At 36.9% G+C, this 25,578-nt stretch overlaps 1 pseudogene; it reads right to left on the bottom strand.

Annotated features, from left to right (window-relative positions):
* Positions 1 to 15,998: 15,998 nt before the first annotated feature.
* LOC121492821 lies at positions 15,999 to 16,597 on the bottom strand (annotated as a pseudogene).
* Between the last annotated feature and the right edge of the window lie 8,981 nt (positions 16,598 to 25,578).

Consider the following 25,578-nt stretch of genomic DNA (forward strand, 5'->3'; position numbering starts at 1 on the left):
AAGGAAAGGATAAGAAGGAGAAAGGAAGGGATGTCTGGGTGGCTCAGTTGGTTAAGCATTCAGCTCAGGTCATGATCCCAGGGTCCTGGGATCCAGCCCCACATCAGCATCAGGCTCTCTGCTCAGCAGGGTGCCTACTTCTCCCTCTCCCTCTGCCTGCCACTGTACCTACTTCTGTGGGAGCTCCCTTGCTCTCTCTCTCTCTCTCTCTCTCCCTCTCTCTGTCAAATAAATTAAAACCTTTTTAAAAAAGGAAGGAGAACGGAAGAAATTGTGCACAGGAAAAAGAAAATGAGATAGGAAATAAATTGCAAAAATAAAGAAGGACAAAGAGGAAACTTACATTGAAAGAAAATCAATATATACTTAATTACGAGATTTAATGATGTATATAAACAGTTGGAAAAGTAAACAAGTAATGTAAATTTCTGAATGGAGTGGGGAGAATAAATGTATCTTTTCAAAAGTACTTTAGCCAATATGGAATAGAAGAAAAGCTTTAGAGGCAGTCAAATCTGGGCTTAAAATCTGTCTCCCATCCTCTCCAAAATTATCACCCTGGGGAAATCACAGCTTCTACTTAGTCTGTGTCTTTATTTGTAGGATGGAAATAATGATGTGTACCCTGTAGTGTAAAATTCGTGTTAGGATTAAAAGTGATAAAGCTGGGAAAGTAAGTGCCTGGTACCCAGAAGTTCAACAAATCCTTTTCCACAAATCCTCTTCATTAAAAAATAGTGTGTATCAATGAGCAGGTGACTGGAATTCTCTGCCTCAATTTAGAGTTAGTGAGACCTTGACTGCTCACAGATATACTGACTGTACAAAGTAGAAGCAGATCTCCAGGAAAGACTAGTTCAACAGAGATAAATTATTGGTATTTGATCAATCACCTATGATGGCGCTGATAATGCTTTTTTATTAGGTTGAGTTTTAATTCTATAATTTTGCCATTTCTTTTTAACTGGTTCATGTATCTCCTTTTTAACTGATTCATGTATATCCTTTCTCAAGGAACTTTAAAGATTAAAAGAGAGTTTTTTCTGTATGGCACAATAACTATGAAAACAAAGACTTTTCGTTAAAAAATCACTTTATTAGGACAATTATTATATCACATACTCAATGTGGAACATAATGCCGAGGAAAGTATTGGAAGAATAGAGAAACACATCTATAATTGCATCCGTTAATCTGATTTTCAATATTTTAAAATGAATTGTGGAAAATTGTTAGGTGTCCAAACTTCATAAATACTTTTATCTCCCTGAAGATCATTTAAATTCCACTAAAATACAACTGTTTTTCCTTCTTTACAAAATCTGTAATATTTTTTGAAATCCTCTTTCTTTGGGTGCATGGACGAAATTAGATGAAGAACAGAAATTAATCTGCCCTATGACTAATGATGATTATACAATTATGATCTGCCATTGCAGATATTTACCAGGTGCTTCCTGTGTACGTGGTGTTGAGCTTCTAAAGATACAGGTTAAGGGAGGGGAATCAGCACACAGCCTCTGTCCAAAGAGTCCATGGGGAATTGGCTGCTATTTGTCCTAGACCGAGATGTCTGGATTATGCCTGTTCCAACATTAGAAGCTTCCGAACACAGAACTGTTTAATAAGCTCAGTGATCTCTAAGAAACATTTGCCAGAAAGAAAACCTGAGGATCATGATTTCAAAGTGACTCAAACAGAGCTTTTTACTACAAAGTGTCTTTTCAATTAGAATGCTGGAAATCAGACAGTGCTAAGATGTAAGGTAACAAGGGCGGGCAAGTTAGGGCTGCCTACCGCTCGATGGGACTCTTCCTTTCACGTTTAATTCAGCTCCTTGAAGAAACCTGGGGTGAAGCAGATACCAATTCTTTGCATTTTCTCCCTTGTTTCGGCTCTGAGTGCCTTTATATAGTCCATTATTCCTTCAAGTCTACTGTGAAGCAGCTATTAGTTTTTAAAAGCTTTTGTTTCCAAGAGGTAGCCTTTTACCTCCCACAACAAGAAAATAAAATGACTAAATACTACAAGCTCAGGCCTGTTTCTAATCATGGGGAGATTAAATGAGGGGATCATTTGACAGTCTCTGTATGTTGGAAACATCAACTAATGACCTTTATTTCTAACGACCTAGGCCCTCAGGCAATGAACCCAGACAACACTGATTAAGAGAGAAGCCTGCTGGTTTTTACAGCTATATAAAATAGAAGGAGTCTTTGTGCTAATAGAGAAGGGGTAGGGCAGAGAAAGAAATGTAAAAATGAATGAGCTATAAAAAAAGGAAGGGCTTTTTTTTTTCTTTATGCTATGTGTTAGAAAATTAATTAGCAACTAGGAAGGCTCAGAAATAATTTTGAGTTAACGTGTGGGACTAAGACTCTGGAATCGACAAATTAAAATAAAAAAGTTATCCACTAAATTCTGTGAACTTGGCCTACACAGCCTCCGGGAAATGTGTTATTGTCTAAAGGCAGCCACATCAAGCACCTGAGACTTAGCAGAGTCCTGGCCAATTTCCCACCTGACTTCAGTAGTGGGTTTAGCCATTAATATAGTAATAGTCCTCAGGGGTCTCTCCTGTTAAGTGCTCTTTCTGTTCTCCTGAAGTGGCACCAGGGGACTGCTCTACTGCTCCTCTTGGCAGGGTGTTTTTTACTCAGGCACCGCCCACTGGTTGAAACACTTCCTTGACATTATTGTCTAAACTTTGTTTAACCATTGTTCATCCATTTGTCCCTGTCCTGGACTTTACTGAATCCAGCTGGTTCAAATCTTTTTAAAATGAAAAGGGATTTTTCATTTAAAAAAGACTTTAATACTTAAATCCATATTGACTTCAACTACTCATTGATTTTCAACTATTAGGATGTCCACACATAAAGAAACTTTTTGCAGTTGCATTAGAAAATTTCTTATTAAAAATAATCTGAAGTACAAAGATTGTGAAAAAACATAGAAGCAGGTTGAATGCAGTTAAAATCACCCACAACCCACTTAGAAATAACCACTTTTAATAGTTGGTTGTATTTCTAAAGAATCTTTCTTTCTGAGAAGATTGAGTTCACAGAGTGTATAGAATTTGTATACTACTCCTTGTACTTAACAGTATACTGTGAGAATTTTCCCATTATATTGGAAACACAATTTGTATTGGCAATCCAATGCTGGGCATGCAGAATGTAGAACTCCAGTAGATAGTCCACATAAAGATAATCAGATGAAACAACTAGTTATTTCAAAACCAATAAGCACATGATGAATAGCTAATTCTTAAATTCTGCCTCCTGGTTAATATATTAATACAAATTGATAAATTGTCGCTTCTAAGCTCATGAATAAGATTATTAATTTAATTAACTTATCACTTATTAAAATGCTTCCATATGAAGAATAAGGAACAATGATTTAGATCATTGTTAGGGAAAAAATAATTAACTCTACCTCTATATGACCATTTTATTGAGTGTATTTTATTTGTAAATCTTGAGAGTTTCAAAGGGCGAAATGGTTTTTCTCCTCCTTTGTAAAGATGTAGTTGAACTAAACAATCATATCTTTTCCTGTCTCATTAATCAATTCAACAAATGTTACTACCAGAGACTATGCTAGGTGTTACCAGTACTACAGAAAACTAGGTAGAAGACAGTTTGGGACTCTTAGAGCTTACATTCTAATAAGATGAGAAAATAAACTAATTAGAGAAGAAAAATTTACATGCTGGACAGCTCTGTGGGTATGGCTGAGACTTCTCTCGGCAGAGTCCTCCCTGCTGAGGTTGAGACCAAACAGTGACAGTGTGAAGATATGTAGGGAAAGCATTCAGTCAGAAGAAAGAGCATATGCAAGGTCTGTGAGGTAAGAAAGCCCCTGGTTCTGTGGGGGACAAAAAGGAAGTCAGTTACTGGGGATGGTTGAGTGAAGTAAGAAGGGTATTGCCAGGATGATGGAGAGTGGATAGAGCCGGATATCTGAAGTGCCTTATAGGTCATTGTAAGTATTGAGTTGGGGGCTGAGGATACCAGATGATTCATATTCCTCTGGGTTCCATAGAAAGGTGGGGATTTCCATTTCTCAGGAGGGAAACGACGTATGAAGAGTCTTTACCTAAGAGAAGTAGAGTATATGTGACTCAGATCCTTCTGCATCCTCATTTTGGCTTAAGGGCACTGAGGATGAGTATAATTCTTTCCATATTCTGTTCTCCATAAAGAAAGCCAAAGCTGAGGCGACTTGCTAGAGATAGATCTGTAAATCAATAATTCAGTGATTCTGGACATTCTTGCATCTCTGCAAACCCAAACATGCCCTTGAGTAGATGATCCAGGGTTACTTAGGTGATGAATACATGATTTTCTGCCATATTATCCATAAACTATAAAAAACATTTAGTGAAAAAAAAAAAAACATTTAGTGAGACTGCCCTACTTAAAAATCTGAACTCATTTAATCTTTGTAATGATCCTAAGAGTTGAGCATGATGATTTTCTCTATTTTACAGATAGGGAAATTGAGACATAAGGATGTAATAACTGAAAGTCAAGTACACAACTAGAAAGTAGAAGAGCTGGAATTTGAACTCAGATTTTCTGTCTCCAAAGTATCAATACTGCATCATTAATACTTCTTCTAGTCTGCTATTTATCTAGAGTACTTTGCAACAAAAAATGTGAATACAAATAGTATGGGAGACAGACTTTAAAATGACTTCATATTATCCCACCTCTGCATTCACACCCTTCTGTAATACTTTCACCCTGAGTATGAAAGGAACCTATTATTTGCTTACAAATAAGAGGATAAGGCAAAAGGCTGAAATGTCACTTCTAAGATTGTAATTTCTATCTTGTTAGGAGACACTCTTTATTGACTCTTTCCCTTGCTGGTTTTGACAAAGTAAGCTAGCTCTTAGAAAGGCCCACAGAGGGGCACCTAGGTGGCTCAGTCAGTTAAGAATCTACCTTTGGCTCCTGAAATTGGAGCCCTGCATTGGGTTCCCTGCTCAGCAGGAAGCTGGCTTCTCCCTCTGCCTCTCCCCTCAGCTGGTGCACTCTCACATGCACACTCTCTTTCTCTCTCTCTCTAATAAATAAATTAAATCTTAAAAAAACAAAACAAAACAAAAAGGCCCACATGGCAAGGAACTGAGAATGGCCTTTGGCCAACAATTAGCCAGGGGCTGAGGCCCCCTGCGAAAAGGAATAGAATCTTGTAAAGAGCCATATGAGCTTGAAAGTGGATCCTTTCCTATTGGACTTAAAGATGAGTCCCTTGCCCTGGTCAACACTTTGATTTCAGCCCACTAGCTGGTCTAGATTCCTGAAACTCAGAAACTATGAGAAAATAAATATGTGACTTCTTAGCCACTAAGTTTATGGTAATTTGCCATATAGTGATAGATAACTAATACAAATAGAAACAGGATAGATATATTACATATAATATATATAATATTATATATAATAGATATATATAGGCTATTATATCTATATAACAGATATATAATATATATAGGCTATTTTATCTATATAATAGATACATAGGCTATTATATCTACATAATAGATATATAACAGATATATAGGCTATATAATATATATAGGATATATATGTATATATATAAAATAGATATATAATAGATATATAGGCTACAGTGCCAGACCTATTGGCATCGGTAAACTTTTCCCTACTTATCTCCTATCTCTGGTTCAAGTTGTGATATTCCCACAACCTGGGTGGGTGTTTCTCTGGAGCTGAATATATTATGCCCTTCCTAGAACTGTGACTTCTTCCTCCTCACAGGTGAAGTCAACAAGGTTGGGCTACCATTCTGAAACCACTGAGGCCCACAATAGTGTCCCATGCCTTGATAAAATACAGTCGCTTTGAATGACTTTGCATATCCTATTCCTCCCTGGACCACCTCTCCTGGGACTGACCACCGGAAGCAATTACTTCTTTCCCACTGACACCCTCACTCCACAGCACACTCATGAAAAGTGGAAATACATTACAATTGGTCTGATTGCATTGTTCTGTATAGAAAGAAAAAAGAATAGCAAGGAAAATTAGTCAATCTAGAAGTCAAGTAACAGTGGTCATTAAAAAGTTGCTCCTCGTGGTCATCAAAACAGTGTGGTACTGGCTCAAAACAGACACATAGATCAATGGAACAGAATAGAGAATCCAGAAATGGGCCCTCAACTCTATGGTCAACTAATATTCGGCAAAGCAGGAAAGACTAACCACTGGAAAAAGGACAGTCTCTTCAATAAATGGTGCTGGGGAAATTGGACAGCCACGTGCAGAAGAATGAAACTGGACCATTCTCTTACACCATACACAAAGATAAACTCAAAATGGATGAAAGATCTAAATGTGAGACAAGAATCCATCAAAATGAGAGAAGAACACCACAATGAGATACCAATTCACACCAGTGAGAATGGGGAAAATTAACAAGACAGGAAACAACAAATGTTAGAGAGGATGTGGAAAAAGGGGAACCCGCTTGCCCTGTTGGTGGGAATGTGAACTGGTGCAGCCACTCTGGAAAACTGTGTGGAGGTTCCTCAAAGAGTTAAAAATAGACCTGCCCTGCGCCCCAGCAATTGCACTGCTGGGGATTTACCCCAAAGATACAGATGCAGTGAAATGCTTGAACACCTGCACCCCAATGTTTCTAGCAGCAATGTCCAAGATAGTCAAACTGTGGAAGGAGCCTCGGTGTCCATCGAAAGATGAATGGATAAAGAAGATGTGGTCTATGTATACAATGGGATATTACTCAGCCATTAGAAGTGACAAATACCCACCATTTGCTTCAACGTGGATAGAACTGGAGGGTATTATGCTGAGTGAAGTAAGTCAATCGGAGAAGGACAAACATTATATGTTCTCATTCATTTGGGGACTATAAAAAATAGTGAAAGGGGAAAGGAGAGAAAATGAGTGGGAAATATCAGTGAGGGTGACAGACCATGAGAGACTCCTAACTCTGGGAAATGAACAGGGGTGGTGGAAAGGGAGGTGGGTGGGGGGGGTGGGGGTGACTGGGTGACAGGCACTGAGGGGGGCACTTGGTGGGATGAGCACTGGGTGTTATGCTATATGTTGGCAAATCGAACGCCAATAAAAAAATATACATACATACATACATACATACATAATTGTTCCTCATATCAGAGTCCTTGTAGTTTATAAACCAATTTGTAGTTGCTTTCCTACCTTTACTGAATAACTCAATGAATGCCTTTTGAAGAGCAAAATAAATGAAAGAGTCAATTGACCAATTTCATTTATGGCAGGGATATCTGGAAAGGGACAAGCAGCAGAAAGGAAAGACACAAGAGAGAATAATGAGAGAAAGAGAGACCAAAGCAATAGTATTTTTTGTCCCTAACATTAAAAGGACAGCTAAAGCAAACAACACTAAATCTACATGCTTCTGTTGCCTTCTCCATCTTTAACAGGTCTGGAGTCAGAACAGCTTTCATGAATGCCACAGCCACCTTTCTTTATACACCATTTTAGAAATTATTCCATTTACTAAATAGATTTCCACTAGTCAATACCATCTGTTTAGATGTTGAGGTAAGATGAAATTCTGACAATTTAAAAATATCATAGAGGGCAGTGTACTATTATATGTGTAAAGATAATTAATTGCATCCCCCCAAAGATTTCACTACCTTCTAAGATTTTGTTGTTATTATTGGCTAATATTAATGGGACATTGGATGAAGAACACAGTCCAGAACATGACACAGGCCAATCCCCCAGCTGAAATAAAGCCTTATATTCAGCTAATAAATCTTTAAAAGAAGTAGAAGTGTGGTAGTTTTTAAATCTTGTTCACTAACTTAAACAAAATATTTATTCATTTAGTATACTACAGGTTAAGAGGAAAACAGTGATTCTAAATGTTGAGGCCTGATCAGATATATAACCTCCAAGTGGCAGCTAGAATTTTAATATAGAATACTGATATTATCTATAATGAGTTACTGAGAAAAGTATATATGGTCAATTTGGTATTTTGTGCACTAAAACTAGCACTTCAAAGCCTTCATTTATTATAAGCATATGAAAAAGTCAACATTCTCAGTATTAAAAGTCAAATTCATGTTATCAATTTAAATTTCTTTTTTTTCTATTTAGATTTCATTTATACACTAAATATGTCTTGCCTGTACTTCTGAAACAGTATCCAAAACTGTCTTGGCTTCTATCTGTGCTCCCCTCATACTTGTCCTCCCAAGCTGAAGCCAACATGATCTACCTAGGGTCAACTTCAGTATTATTAACTCCCTCCTCTAAAACCATGCAATGTTCATTCAACACCTTTTGACTGAAGTTCCAATCTTTCAGAACAACATACAGAGTCCTAAAGAATGACACACAGGGTCCTTCAGAATTCTATCTATAGCTGTTTTTGTTTTTTGTTTTGTTTTGCTTTTCTTAACAAAGCCCACTGTGTGCCAATGCTTTGTCAAACTACTTATGGTCCTTTTATTTGTCACAGTCCCTCATTCCAGTTATACCTGGTTATGCCATTCCTCTGCAGCTTTTCTATTCCTACTTGCATTTTCTGGGAGACCTTCACTCTTCTGACCAGCTAAAGAACATCTGGCCATCTTTCAACACTCAACTCGTGTGTTTGCCATTTTTAAAAGATTTATTTATTTATTTCAGAAAGAGAGAGACAGAGTGCATGAGCAGGGGGAGGGGCAGAGGGAGAAAGAAAGGGGAAACAAATGCCCTGTTGAGTGCAGAGCCAGATACCCCAAGATCATGAGATCATGACCTGAGCTGAAACCAAGAGTTAAATGCTTAACTGACTGAGCCACCCAGGTGCCCCAGTCTTCTCATGAAGACTTCCCTATTCCCTTCTCATCCAAATAGAATTGACCACTCCTAAACCTTTATCTACAATCTACTTTTTCTATATTTTCATAATCTGTAATATTTTTGTGCATTATTTGTTATCATTACCATCTAGGTCATAAGCAGCTAAAAAAAAAAGAGAGAGAGAGAAAATTTGTTTTCTTATAGTGAGCCCCTAGAACCAGTCCATTTAAAACTTGATGTCAAAATAATGAATACATTTTCTGATATAAATTATTCCGTTTATATAGCTTTTCCTAATATATATTTGATTTTCATTTGATCAAAAAACCATAAAATGATCATAATATGTAGCAATAAACATTTGAAATATGCACTGTATATTTCCCCCCTTGGATACTGTACCTTTTACTATGCTTTGTCCTTCATTTCAAGCAGCTAGACCTTTTGCTACTCAACACCTTATGCAACAAGGCAGAAAAGAGACATGCCATGTCTATTATTTTCTAAGAGCATAATTCCCTTAGCAAATGGAAAAACACTATGTATATTATTAATATTTAGGAGAAGTAGATTGAAGAAGGTAATCTCCATTCTCACTCCAAAAAGAAAATTTTCCACTGGAAAAGAAGCAAGTGAGTGATGGCACATGATGAAGTCAGGATATAAAATGAGTGGTTTCCTCCAAAAAAAACAGAGTCTAAACCTTATTTCCCAAACAGCACCATGAAAGTAGGAAAAAAAAAAAAAAAAAAGGCAAGCCTTTAGACAACCTTCCAGGTATTTCTATGCCTTATTTCTGAATGGAAATAGCAGCATGATTCTTATGCCTATCAATGAGGCCTGGAACTACAGAAAATAAGGCCAGGGGGTAAGGCAGGGAGGAAAAAAAATCCCTGAGTGGCAACATATATGGATTGGTAAATGGGTGCAGACAAGAAGATGGACCTAACCAATACTGAAAGAAGATATTTAGTACCTAATAAACCTCTCCAATGCCTTGTCCTATGTGAGATTTCCCAAAGCTTAGTATTACCTTGGAAAAATAGGAAGGGTAGGTTATGTCTTAAATAAAATTATGTTTCTGCCATACCGGCAGAAATGTAGTTGAGTTATAGAAAATAAACTCATGGAGGGGAATCCCTGGGTGGCTCAGCGGTTTAGCGCCTGCCTTTGGTCCAGGGCGCAAACCTGGAAGCCCGGGATGGAGTCCCACTCGGGCTCCCAGCATAGAGCCTGCTTCTTCCTCCTCCTGTGTCTCTGCCTCTCTCTCTCTCTCTCTCTCATAAATAAATAAATAAATAAATAAATAATCTTAAAAAAAAAAAGAAAGAAAAGAAACTCACAGAGATTTCTACTTTCTGTATAAATTTGAGACAGAGTCTATCTCCAGCCAACTAACTGGTTTACTTTTGGCTGATTCATTTTCCAGTCACTTTTACAACTTCTTATTGAATGCCCTATCAGTTATTCAGGTGATTGAGTCAGCCATTCAAATCACCATGATTGACAGATTTTTAATAAGGTAACTTTTGCCAATTAAATATAAATGCATATGCCTCACTACTCAGTACTATTATGCTTACTGGTACTCAACTTCAATTAATTCTTGGCTTGATTTCAAATTCCTCATATTTTAAGGAATTCAATGTGATTTTACAAGAAAATTGTTTAGAAAGTTCCACTAGCACTCCTTTTGGCCCAACTGAGAATAACTGATTTGCACTTTCCTCAAGGAATGTACTGTTGTTGTTATTATTTTTTTAATAGTTTATAAAGACTTGTGTGATTTTCTTGTTTTCTCTTCTCCTGTGAGCACTGGCAGGTCTATTTATTTTTGTGAATTAAACATTTTGGGGGGACACCTGGGTGGCTCAGCAGTTGAGCATCTGTCTTTGGCTCAAGGCATGATCCTGGAATCTGGATTGAGTCCCACATCAGGTTCCCTGCAGGGAGCCTACTTCTCCTTCTGCCTGTGTCTCTCCCTCTCTCTGTGTGTGTCTCTCTCATAAATAAATAAATAAATAAATAAATAAATAAATAAATAAATAAATATTTTGAAAAAATTTGTATCTCCTATGGAGTAGAGTAGACTTGTTTAAAGGTACAGGTGCTCCAAAGATATCTAGTGAATGAATGAGAAAAACAATAAGTCATAATTTTGTTCTATAGAGCCAAAGTCGCAAATGCATTTTTTTTTTATTTATTTATTTTTTTTTTTTGCAAATGCATTTTAAAACCAAAACACATGAGGATAGAAAAGACTCCTGCCTATGGCCAAGAAAAATGTTACTATTCAAACTAATTCCTTCTTAAATAATGTTTCAAATTTAGGTATTTTGAATCACAAAATATCCTGATAAGTTACAAGTTCTCTTGAAAGAGACTTCCGTGCCAATTGTAATATTTTAGGATATTCATGGGGTTTTCCAGAAGTTGCAGGTCACTTTGGAAAAATATTTAACTGGATATTCATGCAGCGAGCTAGATAATCCTCTCTAGGGAATATTTTGTTTTTGTGTACATGGGAGTCTGAGTAATGTTCTTTTGAAGATTATCTTACACCATGAGGTAAGGTACTGTATCGGGTACCAGCTGCAATCTCCACATGGTTTTCTGTTCTAGTTTCGGAAAAACACATTGAAATAGACACATCTGAACATGATAAATGCAGGGATCACTGTAGCCGAGTCCTGTGCTCTGTAGGAAAGGATGCAGACAGTCAGTCAGATGGAGAGTTTAAAAGGGCATCCTGGCTGCCTAAGCAATCTGAAAACCATCAAAAGTGATAAATCTAGTGATAGTCCCAGGTCATGTTCCAACTTCACAGTTCGAGTATAACCAAAGTTCAATATATGATCTAATTTCTCCACTACATACTATCATAGTATGGTTTCCTTCTTGACAACATCACTTTTTGTCAACTGGGGTTCCATTCACCCACTCATACCAAACATTGAGTTCTAGTTCTCTTATTATTCATTGCCCAGAATGAAATTGTACTGATGTTGTATATAATCTAAATGTGTGATTTTGCCTTGTTATAATCCTGTCTAATATTTATCATTCAGATTTGTGCATACCTCTTGCCACTCACGTATATTGTGTGTCTGCCTTGAATTACATCTACCAGATGTCCCAACTACATTGATGAAACATGATAAACCAAAAATATGATTTCTTTTGAATTAGTAATATCTGGTACAGATCTCTATCTCCTAAAAAAAAAAAACATTTTATTGCCTCTTTCCATATTTTTTTCAGTATCTGCTCCATCCTGGACACAGTGATAGGCACTAGAAATGCATTTGACTGACTCATACTGAAAAGCCACAAGAGGAAAAGTGCCCATTAATGACTCAGAATGAGAATTTCCATAGTGATGGTAAAGAGGGCCTCCTGGGTAAAATGTCAGAAAGTTATGAATGTCTGATTAACCTCTCCTCACATTCTCACTGAAACACAGCACAAAATAAAAGTTAATATGGAAAGATTTGAAAGCACTGGAACTGTTTTTTTTCAATTTGTCAAATATCAATAGAATGTCCACCAACCAAAGTGTGATGAAGCCTTGAGGCAAAACAGCAGGTGCACACTAAGGAGAAAACATGATACTCAGCAGTATTGCAATCATTCACTCCCTACAGACCCAGACTTTTTTGTAACTAGAGGGAAATAAGTCACACCCTTATAATACTGGACCTAGTTTATAGAGCATTCAAAGATGTTTAAACCTTTCTCCCAGTCACATACTTCTTTTTATGCAATAATTCTTTCCTACTTCAATTTCTACAAATGTGCTGTATTTGAAGGAGGAAAAAAGATGTATGTTAGTGCTTTATGTCTGGCAGTAGCTGTCAGGGACTTCACCCTGCCAAGGCATAGGAACAATACAATCTGGTCACTGTGGCTTACCATTTATTATCCTGAGAAAAGACTTTCTATAAAGTCTTTCCATTCATTCTGAAATAGGTAATTTCTGGTACAAAATTAGAAGTTTTTTCTGCTGTGTTTAAAAGTACTGTAAACACTGAAACAAGTAAGATAAAACAAAATCTTGAGAGAGTTGTAGGTCAAAATATTAATAGTTGCTTTTCTTTTTCATTTTAGTATTTTCTTCATTTGTCAAATTTTCTAAAATAAACTTGTTTTATTCTTGCAGTCTTAAAGACTAATTCTCCAAAATAACTCTGTGAAACGATTTAAACTAGGTCAATCTTATGCTTTGAACAGATACTAGGACAGCTGGGATCTTGCTCTATTGGATTTGATTCAAAGATGATGTAGAATTTTGTGTTCTACACAGGAATTGCCATATGAGTCAACAGACTATATGACCTTGTTCAGACTTTAACTAGATAGGCTGGCTACACCAAGTGCTTGAAATATCTGCCTCTGAGGAAACTCAGAGTGAACAGGAATTGAACCCAATGATTTGTCAGAACACAGTGACTATTCAAGTAATTATCAAGAAGATGAGAGTTAATACATTTCACAAAAATCTCATCTCTGCCAGAACAATAGGAAATAGAATATTTCTTGGTAATGGTATCATTGATATGATATGCTTTGAAAATTTTAATTTCAAAAACAATTTTTTTTGAGAGAAAGAAAGAGTAAGGGGGGAGGGGCAGAAGGAGAGGGAGAAAGACCATCTTAAGTAGGCTCTGAGCTGGGGGCAGAGCCTGAAGTGGGGTTTGATCTCACAACCATGACATCATGATCTGAGTCGAAATCAAGAGTCAGACACTTAACCAACCAGACACCCTTAATTTCAAATTTTAATGCAAAGTTTATATGAAATAGGAGAAATAAACTCAGGTGTTCAGGGACTTGTCACAAGGGTCAAATTAATTTATCTTTAAGTCTTATAAGCAACAACAGAAGAGGAAAAGCTAGTGTCACAGACAATAATAATAGCAATTACAACAAGAATACGTGAGAATGCTAATACAAAAGTTTGGATGAATAGTTTCAAAAGACTACATTTTATTTAAGTTTCACAATTGTCCCAGCCTATTGCTTTTGGCAATATTATAGTCTACTAGTACTCACCTTTTCTACTATTTCCTTGTTAATTGACATGTCATGGAGTTTACATGTTAATTGACAAGATACCCTGTCTTCTTATCACCTTCTTCAGATGTATCCTTTTCGTGCTGGTTGGGCTAAACCTCCTCATTCACTGTGAATCTTGAAGTACTCGATTCTTGGAAATTTAAAACCCAGTCCATATTCTGAAAGTGTGGTGAAGCAAGGCTTTGATGTGTAGTGGGGGGGTGGGGGGGAGGATTTAGATTCTGGCTGTGTTCATGGGTCTGTCAACGGATTGCCTTTCTTTTCCTGAAAAGAAAAAAAGATATAACCAAAGACTATACTAATTTGTTCCCAGAGACTGAATGAACAGAATCACTGAACTTTGCAAAAACCTATTGTTTTGCAAGTCTTACTGACACCTGGTGGCTAAATCTCAACAGAATTCATAGTAACCATCAATAAGCTGTTTTTGCAATAAAATATCTAGGATTTGCAACACATTTGACACTGAGGGAGAGCTAAATGCTTGAATACAGTCTAAGCAGAGTAAGAAATTCAGAGTCAAAGCAAAATCTTGCAATTTATTCATGTTCAAAGACACCCATGGCTATTTGTTTTTAAGTTTTTACCCATGTTTTCAAAAACTCAATTCATCTATTCTAAGTTACTATGTGGAGACAATCTTCTGAGATTAATATCTCCCAGAGATATTTCTGATATTAAGTAGATTTTGGTCAATTATTTTTCTACATACAAATGCACTAATAGAAGTGCATAATACCAACATTTAGTATTACGTAGTAGGTCCACTTTGTGCTCATTATTTTTTTATAATAAGCAACATAAAAATCGTATAAATTCACAACTAACAGAAAGTCTACACAGTGAATTACTGAGAGACTCAAGCCTTCTCATGGCTATAATCCAGTGGTTCTCAAACTTTAGAGTGGTGAAAAATCACTTTATTCTTATTTTTAAATGAACATTGATAGGACACGCCCCTAGAATGTCTGGTTCAGATTCAGTAGCCCTTGAGTGGAGATCAGGAATATATAATTAATCCTATTCTCAGACTTGTGTTTAGAAATCCCACTGGAATCCATCTCTCATCCTTCAATTTCTTTCGGTCAGTATCCTGATTGCCTCTGTAATCCCCCACTTCCATATCTGTCTCCCACCCAGTGTACATTTCTACTTTGTCCAATAACATCATCCTAGTTTTCTCTTAGTGAATGACTTCTGTACCCTCAGCCACTTTGAGCCAGTATGATTCAGAAATGCCTAACCCCATGCCTATTTGAGGGCTGGGCTGTGAGCCAGGCCTAGACAAACAGGATATTCTATTCCCAGACCACAGTGATTGGTTCAAGGATGGGTTTCTGGTCTGCCCTTAAAGGAGACTTATTATGGGAATTGTTGAGGAAGGATTACTCTCTTGCTGGGGTCACTTAGCTTGTAGAATATAAACTCAGAGATGCTGTTGGCCATACATATCAGTCTGTGTGAAAGGTACAATCACACACATAAAAACAGCTTAAAGATGATGAAACATAGCTTTGTCTGTAGTTATTGTTTAAGCCCCTGGATTCATGTGTCTGAAACTAGATCAGTCACTAACTTTTTCTGTTGCATGTATTCATAAATTCCCTTTGTTTTGTTTCTGTTATATATAATGACAGATTCTGCAATTCTAGTTCCTTGGCATATAGACCACTTCATCTGTAAGCGCCTGCGATTTCTTCCCACATTTTTTGGACTTAACAGCATGAGTAAAATTTTACTAGGTGGCTCAGTGGTTGAGTGCCTGCCTTCCACTCAGGGCATGGTCCTGGGGTCCTGGGATCAGTCCTGCATCGGGCTCCCCCCAGGGAGACTGCTTCTGTCTCTGCCTATGTTTGCCTCTCTCTGTGTGTCTCTTGTGAATAAATGAATAAAATCTTAAAAAATAATAATAAAATAAAATAAAATTGACTATCTTATAACTTTTTTTCCCCCACTGGAAAATCTGAGAGGAAAACCCTAGGAGACGTTTGGGGCAGGGGCAGACCCACTGTATGGGCTACAGCATATTACAGAGGCCTGGGGGGCTGAGGTGAGGGACAGCTGGGTAGAGCTACATTACAAATCAGTGCTCCCACTCTAATGGGCCTCCACCTCTCTAGCACCACCAGCAGGAGTTCACAGTTCTCTCCTCCCAAGTGATGTTTTAGAAATTTCCCGAGCTTGCTTTCTCCTCCAGTCTACTCAGGCATCTTCAGTTTGGAGTTGAGGTTGTAGTAGGCACCTCCTGCCTCTCAAACACAGAGCCAGTGCTGCCTTTTGAGAGGCAACTTCAGCTGACCCCAGCACAGGCTGGAGGGCAGATTCATGATGAAACCCATGATGTTAGTGAGAGCAACGGTACTGACATCCCCAGGCTTGTTCCACCACTCTGCTGCGTAGCCTATGGTTTGAAGTGCTGCCTTTATGGACGTTCGTTCATAGTTCCCATTTCCTAGCATGCTCTTCTTGTGGAGGTTCACCATGGTGCTTGGAGATAGCCCTTGGAAAATCTCTTGCAGCATTTCTGATATGAAGACCTTGCTGTCCTGGAAGATGTTATTGAGGCCACAAAGCTCCCTGCCCTGTTTTTCATGGTAGGTTTATGGAGGTGCTGCCTGGGGCAGCTCCAAAGATTCAGATTTGGCCTTGTCTCTTTTCCATGGCACAGAACTCATGTTTTCATTTAAAGTTCCAGAGAGGGCTAAAAACACACCACTCTTCCCTCCAGAGGAAGAATGCAAGCTTCTCAGTTTTTTCAGGATTCTTGAGATCCACCTTATTTTCTGACATCCATGATTTGTGCTTTGTCATGGGAAGAAATGGCTGGAATCAAAAGGGAAAAAAAGTCCACCTCTTTTCTTTTAAGAGAAAGACTACTTTCAGATTATTTTGCCACCACTGTCAAGCAGAATTTTTTTAAAAAATTGTAGAAAATCAAAGGATCTATACCCTAAAAACTATAGAACACTTCTGAAAGAAATTGAGGAAGACACAAAGAGATGGAAAAATATTCCATGCTCATGGATTGGCAGAATTAATATTGTGAAAATGTCAATGTTACCCAGGGCAATGTACACGTTTAATGTAATCCCTATCAAAATACCATGGACTTTCTTCAGAGAGTCAGAACAAATTATTTTAAGATTTGTGTGGAATCAGAAAAGGCCCCAAATAGCCAGGGGAATTTTAAAAAAGAAAACCATAGCTGGGGGCATCACAATGCCAGATTTCAGGTTGTACTACAAAGCTGTGGTCATCAAGACACAAAAACAGACACATAGATCAATGGAACAGAATAGAGAACCCAGAAGTGGACCCTGAACTCTATGGTCAACTAATATTCGATAAAGGAGAAAAGACTATCCATTGGAAGAAAGACAGTCTCTTCAATAAATGGTGCTAGGAAAATTGGACATCCACATGCAGAAGAATGAAACTAGACCACTCTCTCACCATACACAAAGATAAACTCAAAATGGATGAAAGATCTAAATGTGAGACAAGATTCCATCAAAATCCTAGAGGAGAACACAGGCAACACCCTTTTTGAACTCAGCCACAGTAACTTCTTGCAAGATACATCCATGAAGGCAAAAGAAACAAAAGGAAAAATGCACTATTGGGACTTCATCAAGATAAGAAGCTTTTGCACAGCAAAGGATACAGTCAACAAAACTAAAAGACAACCTACAGAATGGGAGAAGATATTTGCAAATGACGTATCAGATAAAGGGCTAGTTTCCAAGATCTATAAAGAACTTATTAAACTCAACACCAAAGAAACAAACAATCCAATCATGAAATGGGCAAAAGACATGAAGAGAAATCTCACAGAGGAAGACATGGACATGGCCAACAAGCACATGAGAAAATGCTCTGCATCACTTGCCATCAGGGAAATACAAATCAAAACCACAATGAGATACCACCTCACACCAGTGAGAATGGGGAAAATTAACAAGGCAGGAAACCACAAATGTTGGAGAGGATGCGGAGAAAAGGGAACCCTCTTACACTGTTGGTGGGAATGTGAACTGGTGCAGCCACTCTGGAAAACTGTGTGGAGGTTCCTCAAAGAGTTAAAAATAGACCTGCCCTACGACCCAGCAATTGCACTGTTGGGGATTTACCCCAAAGATACAGATGCAATGAAACGCCGGGACACCTGCACCCCGATGTTTCTAGCAGCAATGGCCACAATAGCCAAACTGTGGAAGGAGCCTCGGTGTCCATCGAAAGATGAATGGATAAAGAAGATGTGGTTTATGTATACAATGGAATATTACTCAGCAATTAGAAACGACAAATACCCACCATTTGCTTCAACGTGGATGGAACTGGAGGGTATTATGCTGAGTGAAGTAAGTCAATCGGAGAAGGACAAACAGTGTATGTTCTCATTCATTTGGGGAATATAAATAATAGTGAAAGGGAATATAAGGGAAGGGAGAAGAAATATGTGGGAAATATCAGAAAGGGAGACAGAACATGAAGACTCCTAACTCTGGGAAACGAACTAGGGGTGGTGGAAGGGGAGGAGGGTGGGGGGGGGGTGGTGGAAGGGGAGGAGGGCGGGGGGGGGGGGTGGAGGTGAATGGGTGACGGGCACTGAGGGGGGCACTTGACGGGATGAGCACTGGGTGTTATTTTGTACTTTGGTAAATTGAACACCAATAAAAAATAAATTTATTAAAAATATTGTAGAAAATTGAAGACCTTGTTTATTTCCCACCTTCCTCCCCCGCCCCCCCCCAAAAAAATCAGTTTTCTTATCATATTTTCCTCTCTGCAAATGCCTACCAAGCCACAATGCAGGAGGACCAAATGTAATTGGTCACAGCACTCCTTTTCTTCTATTTCTTTCTTTCTTTTCTTTATTTTTTTTTTAAATTTATTCATGAGGGATACAGACGGAGAGAGAGGCAGAGACACAGGCAGAGGGAGAAGCAGGCTCCATGCAGGGAGCCCGATGTGGGACTCGATCCCTGATCCCAGGACCATGACCTGAGCCAAAGGCAGGTGCCCAACTCCTGAGCCACCCAGGCGTCCCTTCTTCTATTTCTTTCAAACAACAAAGCCACTGACGGAGGAGACGAGGGCTGGGTGGTGAGTAAAACACAAAATTGGAGCAGTTCGCTAGCGAAGGGGACCAGCCGGCATGGGATGGTGTGTGCCGGGGCCTCAGGGGCGGCTCCATCTGCTCTGGCGCAGTGAAGCCCCGCGGGGCGCTGGCCCAGGCAGGGGCTGCTCCCCCAGAACGTGCCCCCTCTCACACTCTCCCCGCGCCCCCTGCTTCTTGCTCCCCCTCACCCCCCTACCCAGCCAGGAGACAACGCCAGTCAGCTGCAGAGGCCTGGTGCGCCGCCTCCACCGAGAACCAAGCTGGCGGGGAAAGTGGCTGTAATAATATCACAGCCTTCTCCTCCTCCTCATTATGTTCAGAATACAGTAAAACCATCATGACTTGGCTTCAACTTCTACTCCTGTCACTACCCCAATTGTTCAAATACCGTCCAGCCAACCTAGAATTTCTCCACTAGCTCTTCCTTCATCTAAGTTGATTGTTAAACTATTATTATTATTACTATTAATGCACTGAAATGTACATCCTCTCTTTCTGCACATAGAGAGCTCCTAGTCACCTTTCGGACAGCAGCAAAATGCCATTTGTATAAGATCATCTATAGCCACCTCCCCTAAAAGTTGTTCTCCCTGTTAGTGTGTATTCTTGCATCCTATTCTTTTCCTTCATCACATTTTTCACACATTTCAACTATGGATTTATTTCTGTTTGCTTGTTTAATATCAGTCCAAAACAGCAAAAACTATGTGCATTTTGTTGAATACCAACACTAAGTACTCTAAAAATAGTTTGTTGAACAGATTATATAAACATATTTTTAAATAAGGCTAGTCTTATTCAGCTCAATTAAAAGGAGAAATGAAACACATTACATTTAAGTTAGCTTTTACTCCAAAATAACAAATTACTGCTGTCTGGCAAGTTAGACTGAGGCTGGTTAACAGACCTCTAAAATTTGGCAGCAGCATGCTAATCCATATATTTTAATTCTAGCAAAATTGTTATAAATATTAGTCCATTTAGTTATACAGTTGTCAAAACTTTGCTAGTGTCCATCTGGATAATGTTCTATAGTTTCAAATGAGTATTTGCAAATCTCCATGTTTATCTCAACTATTCACACCTGCTTTGGATAATAACCAAGGTGACCTCTGCTGATACAACCTATTGGTTGGCAAAAGAACCAACTAACTCCTAGTTCTTCCTCCTTCTCAAGGCAGGGGAACCAATACTCTTCATGAAGGTCTTCTTTACTTCAATACTATATGAAATGATCTAATTCAAGTATATTCTCTGTTGTCTGTCCTTTGACTTTTTCCTCAGTTATGTAAATTCAGTCATTTGCTTATTTTTGGAAAAATCTGTTGTAAGCCAGTGAAAGACTGGCATCATACTTGATAAATATAAACTTCTTTTAAAATAATTAAAATGTTTTCGATAATTTAAAAAATCTCACTTTTGAAGTGAAATTGTACATGAAAAACAAAACAAAACAAGAGAAGTGCAGTTGATTTTTATTACCTAGACACTCACCTTACTTGTTTCAAATACAAGCATCTAAGGAAAATTGAAATTTCTCGATTATTTGTTTTATTTGTATATTTTATATTTATTATTTGTAGCACAACATTGTTTTATTTCACTATTTCAGTATTCTTTATTTCACTTACATAGAATGTAGTTTCTTTTTCTCATGAAGTTCATTCCCTAGTATTAATAGGTTTTATTTTCTAGTCCAGAAACAGTTTCTATAGGAAAATGGATTCCAAATCACAAGCAATTAATATTAAGCCTTTTGTATTACAAACTCCTATGTTTGAGGATTCTTTTGGGGGGAGAGTGGTAAAAAATCCAACCTAATCTTCACCATAAAGGATCTCAAGATAAATTCAAGGATCTAAGGACTAAGAACACATAATGCATTATTAAAGAGATTTAAATAATAGTTTTAGGAAGAGTTAATTTATCAACCATGTTTATTTACATTTTGGCAAATGTCTAGCACAACACTGAAGAGGAAATATGAGAATAATATGTATGTATTGTTCCTGACTGCAGTTAAAAAAAAACTCTTAACATATCACCAAAATATATGATTTGTAATAGTTTTCTGAGAGGTGCTCCCATTCTTTGTTTACAATTTTTTTTTTAGTTAATGGGTACTAAACTTCGTAACACAGTTTGATATAGTGATCAATATCATGATACTATTTTATTTCTTCTTTAACTTGTTTTTGTAAAAATTACATTAATAGATTTCCTTATATCAACTAATTTTTGAAGTCATGAGATTCCTTTATAAGGTATTTTTTCATTAATACAGTGATAGTTTGTACTTCCTAATTCTTTGAGCTTCCATCTTTGCTTAAATATGAAGATGCTCTTTTCTTTTTTTGCATTCTTTCTGTTGTTTGCTATCAGGGTTTTTGCTCAACTTGGAGAATTTGTTGGAAGGTCTGGAAAAATTAAAATTAAAAAACTATAGCTTCCTTGAAGGGTTGGTAAAATTTAGTTCCCATGTTACATTTACATACTTTTTTACTTGTGTTTCCCCCAGTCTCATCTCATCTGTAAGTTCCTTCAGTTTAGAGACCAGACTTTTCACCTCTGAAGATCCAGCACTTAACGTAGACTTTGCCACATAGCATATAGTCTATGAATTTATGTTCAGTGAATTAACAAAGTGATGCAGTTGGAGAATTCTTTGGATCTGGCCAAGCAAGTAAAATGAAAGGAAGAGTTTTATTTAAGCAATTTTCCAAACTGTAAATTTTCTTCCAAACAATAAATGCCTCTCTGCTTTAAGATAAAAAGAGCATATGTAAAAATTTTTCTTATAACAATGTTATTATCTGGGTGCTATTCTCTCAACTCATTCAAGTCTAATTTGACTTTCATTCAGTTTTCATGAGTTTTGAATATCGCAGGCTATAGCCAAACAATAAACTTTTAATGTCAATTTTGTCTTTGAAGAAATGATAGACTTCAAGAGGAAATGTTAAGATAGAGAAGTCAACCAAATTTTGCATATACAAAAAGGTGTTTGTATATGTTTTAAAAGGCCTGAAAATCTCTACCTGTGTTTTGCTCTTTCAAAACTAAGGAACTGAGAAATAATGGACTATAATGAATGCACATATATTTGTTACTCATGTTTGGAGATGAACCCATAATGTTTTTTTCTTCAATTATTAACAATTGAAAATTTTAGCATACTTGAAAATAAAAGTGTACTTAACATTCAGAATATCTACCATATTCCAACTCTGAATTTTTCATCTCTTTATTAAATGTGCTGAGCTCTCCCTCTTTATAGACCACTTAAGCTCTCTCATGAAATAGACTGTCTTCTTTATCTTTATATCCTTTACTATCCCTAGCATAATGCCATTGATGAAGTAAAACATTCTGTAAATATATTTGAATTTCTTTTTAAAAATTATAAAAAATGCTAATGCAAAACTATGACATTAAGAGACCACATAAAACAGAAAGATTAAAAGATATACCAAAAGCTAACAAACCATATAGGAAACACGATTGTGCAAATTTTAATATATTGTTCTCTCTCTATTGTAAATATTTCCACTGGCTTGTTTGTACAAGGGCAAATATCTCTTTTGTTATTACCCAATACTTTTCCTTCAACACATAAATATTTCTTCTCTAAATTCTTTTTTCCTGAATCAGAAGTTCTTATAGTTGGAATTACTAATCATAAAACCACAGAGAGTTCAAAGTCTAAATTTACCCAAATGTAAGACTTTTTCATGAAATGCTAAAAATTAAAAATAATTATTGAGAAAACAAATATAAATTGTATTGGCATGACAAGCAGATTTTAGGTAAATGCATGCAAATGGAAAGTTTCAGAACTTTACAAAACCCCGAAACATTTTTCTTCCAGTCTTTTCTTTGGTGATTAAGATCCATTTTAGAAAGATTGAAGTCAAGGGAATTATTCACATATATACTTAGCACTATTGAAGCATTAGGCTGACAATCTTTCTCACTGTATTTTTCCACATTATAAAGTGCCCCAAGCATTATAGTAATTTCCCCCCCTGGAATATATAAATTGCCTTATATAAACTCTGACTATTGTTGCTGAGTTGGGCTTTAGGATTTTCTCTTGGGGCATTATAATAAGCTAAGCACCTATATTTGCCTTAAAATTCATTGTCCAACCACATAAGCCTCCAATGTGACAAATCCCATTATTTTGTGGCTCTTTTGTCTAACCCTAACAAATTTTTTTAAAAGCATTTTAGCTGCTTTCTACATAGAAGTAAATAATTATTTTGAAAAAACACAATAGTCCTTATAGGTAAAAGTGTCATGCCAAATGGAACAAACCACATTTCTGTACATTTTTTTTTAACTTTCTATAGCTTATTTTGGGGACTGTGTCAATTAATTTATTGGATGCCTATTGTATGTCAGGCTAGGGATTGGCAGTAAACCAAGTCGTGAATAATTAAGTGGGTGTTGAAAGATATGAGACAAATGTTTTGTTGAGGAAAGTAGGAGTAAGAGAGAGAATTAGATAAATGCAGAGGCCCAGGATGTACATTGCTCAGGAAATTCTGTTATTCCTTACTGTCCTCTAACTGAGGAATGTACTGAGTAAGACTGGTAAATTGAGAGTAGCTAAGTGTTCCTTGTTAACAGTTATATCAGTTGTTCACAATGATGCACTCCTACTGAGAAGGATGGATTAAATTAGGTTGCCCGTAATTTATTCAGTGGTAAAGTGTAGAGAAAATTCACTAGGAAGTAAAAAGGAATAGCTTGCAGAAATGAAAATGCTGGTTTAAATATTTCTTTTGTTACTTCTCCGTGGGTCCAGAATAATGGTGTTCTATAGAAAACCCACTAGTTTACTAAACCTGGACACTTAAAACTGGATTTAGGATTACATATTTGTTTTCTGAGATCTTGGGTAAGTGTTATAAAAGCAGAGACAGCAACTCTCATGTTTATATCTTCTTCCAAGTCGCAACCCCCAGATTCCAAAGGGGCTCAATAAATACATGTTAAATAAATGAATAGGTACATTAAAATCCTGTCTATTGGTGGCATCATTTCTTTGTTTAGATTAAGAAAAAAGGAAACAAAATGATAGAAAATGCTGAAATAAAGAGAAAATTAACATTTCAAAAACTGTTTTTAGCTAGTACACTAAATCTTCCGCCTGCATCAAAGCTAAGTAGTAAAACCAACCAACTTGTGAAAACAGGTTTAGTAATCCAAGTATAGACAGAACAATTGTGTGAATAGTATTATTATGACCTTTTCCCTTTTTCTTTATGTTTAGAAACTATCAAATTATATTCTGGTCATGTGCAGGATTAATGGGAGAATGAGGTGGCCAAAGAACATGGCAGTTATTACTGAATTTGAACAGTAGGATAAAATCTCATACACCTTAATATGTCCCAGAGCAGCACATGTCCTAACACTAAAAATGAAACATTAGTTGCAAAGCATTATCATGCCAGAGAACGTTGTTACTGTGAGATTTTTAAGAATCTTTAAATAGCTGGTATTTAAAGAAATAAGAGCATTATAATTGGGAGATACTTAATTCAGTTATGAATATACTCTCCAGACAAATGAATTACTTTTCAACAGAGAACCATACTACATTTGGACTATAAAGTAAAATTAACTAACTCAGTGTCACAGTACACAGAGATTTCAAACACAAAAAGCACGTTACCTGAGCATGAGCCAGAAACTCGGTTTTCCAGACGTAGACCTAGATGAGAGCTGTAATTTATGTCATTTTATGACATTTCATGGAACATTTGGTCATTATGACATTTATGATGCAATGAAATAGGCCATAAAATGCTGTAAATTGTTGGGAACAAAAGACATTCATATTTGTGATGGGCATTTGAGTTTCAATCACGACGTTAGTAGGTTAAATCAAGACCCAACTTGGAGTTGAATGTTAAAGTTTTAGTTTAACATTGTGGTTTCTTTTTCCTTTCACCTTCCACAGCTCCCTTAAACTTTCTTCCTCTCCACTCCCTTTCTCTTGTTCTCTCTTCTTTCTTTATTAAATCAGATGAGTTTTACAGGCCTATGAGTAAAAAAAGAGGGTTTTTTCATATTTACTATTTCAGTATTTCTAGAGAGTGAAAAAAATCTATAGTTTATATGAATAAGAATAGCAGATCAAGAAATTGCAAGGTACATGATTGTCCGTTTGTATATATCTTATGCTCAGGTAAAATGTGGGACATGCAGAATTTGTAATAAGTGATGACTGTGTTTTTCCTAAATTTGGTAATATTATTTCCTAAAAACTTACTTTAGCACCTACTGTAAGTTTTTTTTTAAACGTCAGAAGTGATCTTATTGAATTATGCATGATATTAATACAAAACTTTTTTTTTCACGAAATAGATTTGGGATGCATAGCTATTCATTTTAGGAAGAGAAAGACAAATATATGCCAGAGAGCATTTCACTAACAAAGTTTGGCTATGCTTTTAAATCTTGGGGATCCCTGGGTGGCGCAGCGGTTTGGCGCCTGCCTTTGGCCCAGGGTGCGATCCTGGA

This window comes from Vulpes lagopus, chromosome 6 (assembly GCF_018345385.1).
Source record: "Vulpes lagopus strain Blue_001 chromosome 6, ASM1834538v1, whole genome shotgun sequence".
Taxonomy (NCBI): Eukaryota; Metazoa; Chordata; class Mammalia; order Carnivora; family Canidae; genus Vulpes; species Vulpes lagopus.